Raw genomic sequence first — 13101 nt, 5'->3', positions numbered from 1 at the left:
TAAGAACAGATTCAAAATCAAAACAGTTCTACCAGGCCTGCAAAAGCCCTACAAAATTGATGTAATCCTAAGGACTACACAGTGGTTCAGTTCTAATGTGGATGATTCTGAAGATTTTCTTGCTAAATGGAACAGTGCTCCAAAGAATGAAGCCCACTCGCAATATTCTGAAGTCTTTTAAATGCCAACCACCAAGCTAAAGAGGTGAAGATGGATTACAGGAAGGCCTTTCTCAATAAGCTAAAGCCTTCATCCCATAGTGAGCCTAGAATAAAACAAACCTAAAATAAAACAAACCAAAGCAAGCAGGTTTCATCCCCTCAGACCCTTTGCCTTTGAGAGGCCTGAAAGGCTATAGTGATGGACTGTCAAGAAGAGATGGTTGTAGCACTTAACTTCCTTTCACATTTATGGAGGAAAAAGGTAAGACAGACTATTGTATCTCAAAGATCTGCTTCTCAGTTTCATGCTATTCAACCCTACCCAGAGTACATGTAAAGATGCTCACAAAACTAAGCAAAGCATCAGGGCAAACATCAGGTCTTCCTTGGGCATCCATTTTTCTAGAAGCTTGGTGGGAAAGCATTATCTATATATTCAATCAGACACAGATACCTCAAGAATTCTTACAATAAATCAGGAAATCTAAAAATATATGTGCTTTCTGGGACTTGCAGCTTAGGAATATCTTGTCTACTTTGCTCTTCTGAAACTTTAATAGAAAGTTTGAATATCCAGTATGACAAAATGTTCCCACCAGCCAAACATAAACAAAAGTTCCAGGGTTTTATGTTCTGAATTTGTATTCATTTCTTTTGTCTCTCCAGTACTTAAGTGTACACAAAAGCAAAATCTAGCTATAATAAACACACGATTCGCTTTGCTCTCTTCTCCAACCCAGGTCCATGCCCTTTTATCCCCTTTATAGCTAAAGGATTTTGTCCTTCTGTTATGCTTTCCCTTGAGGATATAGAGCTTTATAAAAATCACATAGAACAGCTGATGATACTCCTAAGATCCTTACAAGGCAAATGCAGATAGTGATGATAACCACCCACACACTGTCCGTCTGCTCAGATGTTAACCTCAAGGGAAAAAAATCTATACCAGTGAAATAAGGACATTTTTCATGTCAGCAAAGAAATGCTGTGAAAAGGTACAATCATGATCCCACCCACTCACCCAGGCTCTGATTTGAGAGTACTATAGTCAAACATACAGGCCCCAGGATTAATTACTAGACTGCAAAAGTCACTCTGACTTTTCTAAGAGTGATTAATGACTTTGCAAGTCAGTGAGCAATAGTGATCTGGATGTTTGGGTTTCAGGTAGAGGACAGTGTGTGGATCACGAACTTACAGAATACCCAGATAACCATCTTTATATTTCCGTAACTTCTATGGTTCCTGGCATGGGAGTATGGAGGGTACAAATAAATATCTGAGAAGAACTAAATGAATAAATAGCTTTCAGAAGATTTTCAGTTCAAGGGAAGTTGAGGCCCAGGAAAAATTTAATAAAATTAGTTTGTCACACTATCATGGTTAGAATTATATCTCCACTAATTAACTGTGAAATCCTGGGTAAGATATTTAAACTTCCCAAGATTCCAATTCCTCATGCATAAAACAATATACTCATAGGGTCCACTATAGAAACTAAGTGATATAAAACACCAAAGGTACAGTGATTAACTGAGTGCTTGTCACAAGTAGATACTGAATAATTTAATCTTCCTTAACAGGTAACCAGAAAAGTTCAGCCTCTCCTTTGCTGAAGAGCTCAGAGTGGAAAACAAGGTATGAAAAATAGAACTTTCATCTGGAAAATGATGAAAAATAACCTGAACTGAAAATGAGTACTGCCTGAAGCTAGAGATATTCATTCATTCATTTTGCTTTTTTTTTTTTTTTTTAAATATTTTTATTTATTTATTTGAGAGACAGTGAGAGAGAGCATGAGAGGCGAGAAGGTTAGAGGGAGAAGCAGACTTCCCATGGAGCTGGGAGCCTGATGCGGGACTCGATCCCGGGACTCCGGGACCATGACCTGAGCCAAAGGCGGTTGCCTAACCAACTGAGCCACCCAGGTGCCCATCATTCATTTTGCTTTGATCTTGCTCTTTAGTGGCTATGTGATGTTGAAGAAGTCATTTAAGCTCTGATAGTCTTAGTTATATCAGCCACAAATTATGACTATAATTTTTGTAATTTATAAATTGAAATTTATAAATTTTATAGTTTTAATAATTTTTGCTCATTCCATCATATAGTTCTATTTTGAGACTCTGTGTAAGGTATAACCATGATTTGTAAATAGTGACATATTATACAAATATAAGGCACTATTATGAATCAATTTTGGGGGTTGCTAAATATAGAAATGGCATATAAATATACTTGAATAGCAGGCAAAGGGGCTCATAGTAATATTTCTCTTACTACGGGAAAGAGAAAAATCGTGCTTTCAAGGCCAAGTAATAAGTCAGAGTCCCTAACTTTAGATCCAATAGGCTCAGAGTTTTCATCTTGCATACTTGGAAAACTAAACTGGGAAGAATTGAGAAGATGTTGTTGGGCCCAATTTTAAAAAGTACCATTGTAGTTCAGTTGTGGCTGCTAAGGATCCAGAAGGGAGGTGAGTCCATACGTGTGCTGTGAATTTTCCATCGTAACATGACATGTTCTTTCTGCCCAAAATATTGCTGACAACCCACTTCTTGAAACTCTCTATTCTGTGAACACTAACTTGTTGTGTTTGCCAATGGCTTTAAATTTCTTTCTCTGCTTCCTGACAAATATTGCTTCCACCCACCATTTTTGTTTTCATCAGTTTCTGTATAAACTCATTTCCTAGGGACCTCTTTTTTTTTTTAATTCCCATGGGAATTCCCATGTGCAACCCTAAATTTACATTTATTGTCCTAATATCTGTACATAGCTTTTATAAGTCATTATCACTCAAATATGGCTAAGAATTTATAAATCTTCATTCTTCTAACCCCCTTATCCTCTTTAGTTTCTTATTTCTAATATTCCATTTATCTCAGGGTGTGCAATGCTTTATATGCAGAGAGCCATAAAATTTAAATGCATTCTATTATATTGGAGGAAATAGAATCCCCGTAACTTCAGAGATTTTTCTATCCCCCTGTGTACATCTAAATTCTAGGGCTTTCACGAAGCTGTGGTATCATGAAAAGTGGACACCATGTCCTTGCTATTATCTGTTTATGCTGGCATCTTCTGAGACTTCCAGAATACCAATCCCTGGACCTTTAACCATCCGTCCACATGCTTGGCTTCTGATCAAGCCCTCATTTGCATCTGCTCATACCCTTTTGGATATTATAGTTGTTATGGCTAGCAACTTTTTAAATGAGGAGTAAAAGTTAAGAGGTAAAGGGGCAAAAGTAAATACAAGAGAAAATACATTAATTCATATTTCAAAACCAAAAATGTTTTCTGACTTTCCTTCCAAACACAATGGAATAATGAGAACTGATTTACCCTTATACCCCAAACAAACAAAAATGGACAAAAGTATGTTTTTTTAAGTTTTCACATCAGACATCATACATCAGGCAGTCAAAGGGACTGGAAAAAGGGACTTCCTGGGAGACAGAAAACAAACAAGGTGAGCACTTGAGCCTTATCACAACTTCAGATTACTTCCTGGAGGGAATTTTCAGACTGTGTGTGAGAAGGCAGAATCATACAGAGTTTGTTGGTCTCCATGAGGTGGAAAGATGAAACTGGGAGTCTTAGGAATTGCCTAAATTGAAGAGCAGAGTAGCAGAGAAGAGAGAATTCCAAAGAGAGAGAACTCCAGAAATCTGCAGAGGATCTACCTCAATTATCTGTTAGAGAATTTACATGTATGTAAAGAAACTATCTAAAGCAAGAAAAAGAAAAAAATTCTCAAAGTGATTGATTGGAACTTACAGAGCACCAGCAGTATTTCCTTTTCTAGCCAGTGAGAATGGAAAGCTTCATTATTCAGAGGATGTTGGGTATACTACTGAAAAGAAAATTGCCTCATGGGGAAAAATTAACCTCAGAAGAAACAAGGCTCTGATCTTGCTAACAAAATCTAAAAGAAACACCTTAAAGAACTGAACTTTTTCAAGTAACTTAATTGCATCCTAAAGTTCAGAAACATTTATAGGAATACAAAAATATCCAGAACCCAACAGGATAAAATTCATGTTATCTGGCATTAAATTAAAAAAAATTAGTAGGTATGTAGGGAATCAGGGAAATACAATGCATAAGGGAGAGAGAAAAAATCAATCAATACAAACATACCCAGAAATAACACAGCTGACACAATTTGTAGTGGGGGAAAAACATAATTATAACTTAACTGGATATGTCCAAGAAACTAGAAGAAAGATTGAACATGCTAAGTAGTAACACAAAAGATATAAAAGAAACCCAAGGAGGGGTGTCTGAATGGTGTAGTCAGTTAAGCATCTGACTTTTGGTTTTGGCTCAGGTCATGATCTCATGGGTTAGTGATTGAGCTTTGAGCTCAACCAGGAGTCCACAGGAAGATTATCTCTGTTCTCCCCTCTCTGTCTCTCAAACCAATCAGTCAGTCTTAAAAAAAAAAAAAAAAAAAAAAGAAAAAGAAAGAAAGAAAGAAAGAAAGAAAGAAAGAAAGAAAGAAAGAAAGAAAGAGAGAAAGAGAGAAAGAGAGAAAGACCCAGAGTGAAGACCCCAGAGCTGAGGGCTCACAGTTCTGGAAGCTCAGAGGACAGAGATAAGCGGGGGCCTCAGTCCACTGCTGACAGGGTTGCTGGGGGCAGGCAACACCTATGGGAGGCTGCAGTTTTCAGGGGTGCTTGTTACAGAAAGGGAGACTGTGTGTTCTAGAGTGTTCAGAGAGGAGCAGACTGTGACTACTCTGCCCTGGGACAGAGGTCTGGGTGCTTGTATTTCCCTTTGCTCTGACCCTCCCAAAAGGTCTGAAAAGCCTCCAGATAACAAAAGCCCCCCCAAAATGGTTTCCATGGAGCCCAGCCCCCTGACAAGGGGCAGGGCAAATCTGCCCAAGCAGGGTTGCCTGAAAAACAATGCAGCAGGCCCCTCCACCAGAAGACAAGCTGGAAGAACAAGAGGATGAAAACCCTATGGTCCCCATAAAATTGTAAAACCCCAACACCAGGGGAAAATAGTATTTCAAGCTCCAGGTGTTACCTATGTATTTCTCAGATACAACTTTTTTTTTAATTATTTCTCATGTTTCTTCTCTGTTTTTTCTTTTCACCTATTTCTCATTTCAACTAGATGTTTAATACAACGTATTCCACAGTAACATTTTAACTTGTACTTTTCCTATATATCTTTTCTTTTCTTTTCTTTTCTTTTCCTTTCTTTTCTTTTTTCTTTTCCATGAAGGTATTATGTGAAATATATACACCAGACACAAAAAGACAAATATTGTATAATTCCACTTATATGAAGGTATGGAATAGGCCAATTCATAGAGACAAAGTAGATCACTATGCTCCAGAAAATGCAGAGTTACTGCCTATTGGGTGCAGAGCCATACTCCCTCTGAAATCTGCAGAGGAATCCCTCTTCACCTCTGATAGTTTGTTAGCAATATTTGGTATTCCTTGGTTTGGAGCTGCCTAACTCTATTCTCTGCCTTCCTCATATGGTATTTTCCCTGTGTGTGTGTCTCCATTTTTTTTTTTTTTAATTTTTTTAAGGGGAAAGAGCACACAGACAAGGGGGAGGGGCAGAGAGAGAGGGAAAAGGAGAATCTTAAGCAGGATCCATGCTCAGTGCAGAGCCCAGCATGGGACTGATCTCAGGATCCTGAGATCATGACGCGAACCAAAATCAAGAGTTGGACACTTGGGCCCCTGGGTGGCTCAGTGGGTTAAGCCGCTGCCTTCGGCTCAGGTCATGATCTCAGGGTCCTGGGATCGAGTCCCGCATCGGGCTCTCTGCTCAGCAGGGAGCCTGCTTCCTCCTCTCTCTCTCTGCCTACTTGTAATCTCTCTCTGTCAAATAAATAAATAAAATCTTTAAAAAAAAAAAAAAGAGTTGGACACTTAATTGACTGAGGCAAAAGCAGAAGCAGTTGTTTATGAGCATGGAAGTGGGAAGAATAAAAGTAAATGGAATTGATTACCTGCTTTACTTTCCAGTGACACAAGACAGAGAACAGTTGATGTTCCCCTTCCACTTCCTCGACCGACTTGGAAAACACGACACGACCTGCACGGTCCCGGGCGGTGGGCGGTCATCCGAGGCTGGAGCCATACGTCTGGCGGTGGCCAGAGCCTTGTGCAGTTTTGTCACCGAGGAAGAGGTCGAGTGGATGAGGCAAGCTGGACTGCTGACTGCCAATCCATGTGTCCGAGAACGGAAGAAGCCAGGCCAAGAGGGAGCCCGCAGAAAGTTTACCTGGAAGAAGCGCTAAGTGTTCTTTCACAGGCAAGGAGAGGAAACGCTGTGTATATGTACCTGGCATGCGGCAGACATACAATAAATATTTGCTGGCCGGTATGAGGGCAACACTATCAGGCATTTGAGTTGGGAGAGGATTTCACCCAGGCACCCCAGCAATTTTCTTATAAGGACACCAGCCATTTTGGATGAGGGGCTCACTGTACTGAAGACTCATTCTAATTAATGATACTTACAATGACACTATATGCTAGTAAAGTCACATTCTGAAATATTGGAGGTTAGGACTTCAAAGTATCTTTTTTTAGAGAGACACAATTCAACCCATAACAGTTGTTATGCTTTAAAGATATTTCATTCTTTCTAAAGATGCCTGTAAATGTACATAGGCATTTTGTGGGGTTAACAGGCAAATGCACAACAGGATCAGAATTATATATAGAACTGTTGGTTTTTCTTTTCAATACCCTATAGTAACAGGATTCAATAGCAACCCCCAGTTAGCTCTTCTCTGGGTTTCAAGATCCTCTGTGAGTAATTTTTGGCAAATAACCCTCAAAAAAATACCAACTTTACAAAAGCTGCACCCCACACAGAACTTCTCCACTCTGACAGACAAAAGACAAAGTTTCAACTTCAAAGCTAATGACAATCTAGTAATAAACTACCATCTTTAAATATTAATTTTTATTCTAGGAGAATATGAGGAATGTCAAGATCTAGGCACTTCACATATTGATTTTCAGGTAAACAGGCCTCTTATTCACAATTCACATTAGTAAAAGACAAAATCACTAAGTGTGTGTGGTAAATCTTTTCACAGAATGCTGGCTGGGCAATCCCCTAGTTAAGAAATACAATGCATATTTTTCAAATAGAATTAATAGCATCTTTTCTGATAAAGAATCCTTGTTTTTAATTCAAGTCTTCCTAAGAAAAGTATGAGAATTATTAGTTGATGAGAGAGGAAAGAAAGAAAGATGAAACAAGAAGAAAAGTGAAGCTTATAGTCAGAAAACTTTCCTTTCAAAGATACTGAACTACCAATAGGATATTTTATTATTTTTTTTATTATGTTCACTTAGCCACTGTGTAGTACATCATTAGTGTTTGATGTAGTTTTCAGTGATTCATTAGTTGTGTATGACACAAAGTGTTCATCACAACATGTGCCCTCCTTATTACCCATCACCCTGTTACCTAAGAGGACATTTAAAATAACCCATCCCCCCACAACTTTCCCCTCTGAAACCCTAAGTTTCAACCCCTAGCCCAGTGATGGGTGTTAAGGAGGACATGAACTGCAAGAAGCACTGGGTATTATATGCATCAATGAATCATGGAACACAACACCAAAAACTAATGAAGTACTGTATGGGGAATAACATAACATAACATAATATAAATAAATAAATATAGAGAGAATGAGATACAGGTAAAATCAGAGGAGAGTCAAGTGATAATGAATGGACAGAAGACTCTGGGAGACCAATAAAACCAGTTTGAATGCTGTCCAAGACACTGCTAATTATCAGAAAAATGGGCAAATTACACATATTAAGTATTCAATAAATTTTAAAAATTATAACAATTATAGTCATAATTATGCAAACACATACTGATTAATGAGTAAAAACTAGTTGCCTAATTATGTTACATATACAGATTAAATGCATAAGTTACTGAAAAAATACTAAGTTTTAATATAATTATTATTATTATAGTGAAGACAGATAGGTCTGTGCCTTGCAGAGTATTAGAATTGTAAGGCCCTATTCAGCCAGAGGGGCCCCACCCCGGTTGAACTGCCATTTTGTTGTAAAACTTAAATTGACTCTTCCTGCCACCCCCAGGGGAACATACCTAAAAACAAGTCCCAGAAACCAGTCCCAGGTAACAAAGTCCAAATACAAGGGTGGGTCAGGCCAGGTGGAGGTATTCAATCAGTGGGGGCACATACTGTCTCCTACCTACCAAGGAGTATGGGCCCCACCCTTTGGGCAACTTTTGGGTGCCAATTCTAACCAAGGTGATAAGCTGGTTCAAATGTCTATTAGGGTAAATTGTAATTCAATTGGTCACCTAGCATGACTGTGCTGCTCTTTCTGTGTGTTACAATTTCATTGGCCACCTGTGTGTGGCCAGGCCCAACCACATGGCCTTTGCTCTATAAAAGTTAGTCTGGAAAGCGGGCAGGGGTCACCCTCTCTGTAAGGGAGGGCCCTGACTGCTCCGTTTGATGGTCGGTTTGATTCTTGATGCTTGGCGCGAAATAAAGCTTTGCTTGACTTTTGCTTTGTATCAGTCTTGCTCATTTAATCACAGGCCCATTATTGGGGGACCCATTCTTGGGGGACACAAGAGAATATTTATCAGGTTCTGGCCTTTTGGCAACCTAAGATTCTCCTGAACTCACCATCTCCCATGGATACCCTGAATCTACAGCTATACATGGAGCAATTGCCTCTGAAATTAATCCAGAAACCAGCTAAGTGATTCCTATACATCAAGGGAATGAGAAAATATCTTTGTTAAAATAGGTAGGGCAGTCTGAAACACACTCTTGCCTAAAATCCACATATACCACAGTGATTTACAATCAGGTGGGAACTCACAATGCCCGGCTTTTCTCTGAGAATTGAAGGGTTTGGACTCAACATCTAGCACCCCAACCTTTACAACTTCCACCTGAATGATGAGTACCCCAAACACATAGCTCTGAAAGCTAATGGAGCAATCATTTATGAGATCCATAAGACCACAGCAAATAAAGAAACAGTGCTTAACAAGTTTGAAAGTACTTGCTTTAACTACTCCCTGCCCACACTCCCTAGGGCTCAGCACAGAGGGAGCAGACAGAAACACCTCTCTACTAAGTCTAGAGGTCTATTTGCATACTTTAGAAACTCTAGACAAAGGTGAAGCTTCTAATTAAGCTCAGGTCTAAGGGCTAGCTGCAATCCTTCCTAGAGACAAATGGTTGGCATTTCTATTCTCCCTTTAACCCATTGAACTCACTAGGTGTCCTCAGGGAAGAAGCTTGTATTAACTTGTCTGGTGCCCTAGAATATGCCAGCAGCCACCTAGAGGATGTACCATTTGACTGACTGACTCTCATTGTGATTTAGTCTTGCATTTGCGACTCCTTCAGAACTAAAGAAAATAAAGAAACAGTTCTTAACCAGGTACCTCCCAAGGGTGAGGTACAGAGGGAGCAGACAGAAATGCCCGTCTACAGTCTGGCCTGAAAGAGACCTATTGTCATACTTTAAAGATGTTGCCAGAGAGTCTGGCTACAAATCAGCCTGCATCAAGGTGCTAAATGATAGTCTCTCTTTTGGGACACTGACAGGTCTTGGTACACCTCAACTACAGTGGGCCAGTAAAAACAAGGAAGGAGGCTTAGCCACCATAAAGGTTTACAAGATAATGAAACATTTTAGGCTGGCTGAAAGATAAGTTTCATCTCCAACATAAGACAATTTCATCAAGACTGGGAGAGGTGGCTGTTTTACCTAAGGCATAGATACTAATGCAGAGATTCAAGGAAATTGAAGAAACAGGGAAATGTATTCCAAATGAAAGAATAAGATAGAACTCCAGAAATAGGTGTTAATGAAAGAGATAAATGATTTATCTAAAAAGTAATTCAAAGTAAGATTCAAAGATGCTCGATTAAGTCAGGAAAACAATGCATGAACAAAGTGAGAATTTCAACAGACATATAAATATTAAAGGGTACTAAAAAGAAATCATGGAGCTGAAGAATGTGATAACTGCATTGACAAATTCAATAGAGGGGTTTGATAGCAGACTAGATCAAATGGAAGAAAGGACCAGCAAGCTCAAAGAGAGGTGGTAGAATTAATCCAAAGAAGAAAAAAGACAAAAGAAAGAATAAAGATAGCTGAAAGGACTTTGACACATCATGAAGTGGATCAATATTCCTATTACACGTTCCCTAAAAGGAGAAGAGAAAAAGAAGCAGAATGCTTTTTCCAAAAAGGATGAAAATGCCCCTAAATTAAGTAAAGAAATAAACATCCAGATCCAGGAATATTAGAGAATTCCAAATAAGAAAAATATATAGACCCACACCATGACACACTGTAACTGAACTGTCAAAATTAAAGGAGAGAATCTTAAAAGCAGCAAGAGGAAAGCAACTTATTAAGTACAAGGGAATCCAAATAAAACTATCCACAGATTCTTCAGTAGAAACTGTAGGCCAGAAGGGAGTGGCATGATATACTCAAAGTGCTAAAAGGAAAAAACAAACAAACAAACAAACAAAAACTGCCTTCAAAAATGTTTTCACAAAGTTGTTCTTCAGAATTAGAGAGATAAACACTTTCCAGACAAACAAGAACTGAAGAAGTTGGTTACCACTAGACCAGCCATACACAAAATGCTAGAGGGACATCTTCAATCTGAAATAAAAAGGATTCTAATTAGTAATTGCAAAGTAGGAAAGTCTAAATCTCACAGGTAAAGGCAACTACATAGTTAAACTCATACAGCCTAATACTGTAATGGTGGTGGATAAAACAATTATAAATCTAGTATGAAGCTTAAAGGACAAAACTATTGAATATAACTATATCTATAATAACTTATTTATGGATACACAATGTAAAAAGATGTAAATTTTGTCAAACATAAATATGGGGAAGTGGGAGAGTACAAACATGGAGCTTTGGTATGCTTTTGAAGTTAGGTTTTATCAACTTAGAATGTTATAAAAATGTTTCATGTAAGCCATGGTGATACTAAAGCAAAAACTCATAGTAGATACAAAAAAGATAAAAGAATATAACCATATTGCTACATCATCACATCATAAGGAAGAGACAAAGAAGAAAGGAACAAAGAAATTACAAAGCAGCCAGAAAACAATTAACAAAATGGCAATAATAAATCTAGATGTATAATCACCTTAAATGTAAATGGACTAAATTCTTCCATCATAAGACACAGAGTGCATGAATGGATTAAAAAAAAAAAACACAAATATCTGCTTCCTACGAGAGACTCACTTCAGGTAAAGACACACTGACTGAAACTAGGAGTTAGAAAAAGAAATTTCATACAAAATGGATACCAGAAGGAGGCATAGCTACCTATATTTATATCAAACAAAATAGACTTTAAGCTGAAGACTCTAACAAGAAACAAAGAATGTCTATATATAATGATAAGGGGATCTACATCCAACAAGAAAATAACATTTGTTAAGTATTTATGCACCCAACATAGGAGCACCTAAATATTAATAGAAATGACGAAATAAACAGTAATATGATAACAAAAAGGGATCACAATACCCTATTTTCAATAACATATAGATCATTTAGACAGAAAAACAGTTAAGGAAATATTGGACTTAAAGGGCACATTAGACTTAACAGATATTTATAGAACATTCCACCCAAGAATATACAGTATATATATTCTTCCCAGGGGTACTGGGGCTTTTCCTAAGATAGATCACATGTTAGGCCACAAAACAAGTCTTAATGAATTTAAGAACATTAAAATCATATAAAAGCTCTTTTATGGCCATAATGGTATAAAACTAGAAATCAATTACAAGAGAAAAACTAGAAAATTCACAATTATGTGGAGGTTAAACAACATGTTACAGAATAACCAATGGTCAAAGAAGAAATCAAAAGAGAAATTGAAAAAAAAAATCATTAGACAAATAAAAATAGAAATACAACATATCAAGTCTTATAAAATGCAGCAAAAGCGGGTCTAAGAGGAAAGTTGTTAGGAATAAATACCTATATTAAGAAAACAGGAATATCTCAAATAAACAATTTTACCCCACAAGGAACTGGAAAAAGAACAACCCAAAATTATTAGAAGGAAGGAAATAATAAAAATCACATGGAAATACATGAAGTAGGGACAAAAAGAAGAAAAAAGTCAATGGAAGTTTTTTTTGTTTTTTTTTTTTTGTTTGTTTTTTTTTTTAAGATAAAAGGGACAAATTCTAGCTAGACCTACAAAGAAAAAAAAAGAACATTCAAATAAAATTAGAATACAAAGAGGACACATTCAATTGATACCCCAAACATAAAAAGGGTTAAAAGAGATTACTATGAACAATTATATGCCAACAAATTGGACAACCCAGAAGAAACTGATAAATTCTGAAACATAAAACCTACCAACCCTGAATCATGAAGAAAAAGAAATTTGAACACTTGCATTACTAGTAGAGACTAAAACAATAAAAATCTCCAGCAAATATATGATGAGCAGTAGGTGTTGGATGGAAGTGTTGAAACACTATAATGTACACCTGAGACTAATATTATATGTGTGTTAACTGACCAGAATTCAAATAAAACTTAAAAAAAATTTTTAAATGCCATCAAATAGATCACTAGTGAGTTCTATCAAACATTCAAAGAAGAATTAATACCAATCTTTCTTAAACTCTTCCCAAAAATATAGGGGTCAGGGCAGGGGGCACTTCCAAACTCATTTTATAAGGCCAGCATTACTGTGATACCAAAATCAGACAAGGACACTACAAGAAAAGAAAATTATAGGCTGATATCCAGGATGAACATAAATGAAAATCATTCACAAAATATTAGCAAGCCAAATTCAACAATACATTAAAAGGCTCATATACCATGATCATATGGGATTTATTCCAGGA

At 37.3% G+C, this 13101-nt stretch overlaps 1 pseudogene; it reads left to right on the top strand.

Annotated features, from left to right (window-relative positions):
• Positions 1-360: 360 nt before the first annotated feature.
• LOC131813618 (small ribosomal subunit protein uS9m-like) lies at positions 361-6556 on the top strand (annotated as a pseudogene).
• Positions 6557-13101: the final 6545 nt, after the last annotated feature.

The sequence above is a fragment of the Mustela lutreola genome, chromosome 13, assembly GCF_030435805.1.
Source record: "Mustela lutreola isolate mMusLut2 chromosome 13, mMusLut2.pri, whole genome shotgun sequence".
NCBI classification, from domain to species: Eukaryota; Metazoa; Chordata; class Mammalia; order Carnivora; family Mustelidae; genus Mustela; species Mustela lutreola.
The sequence above is the reverse complement of the archived record's forward strand: the minus strand, read 5'-3'. Positions and strand labels throughout refer to the sequence as shown.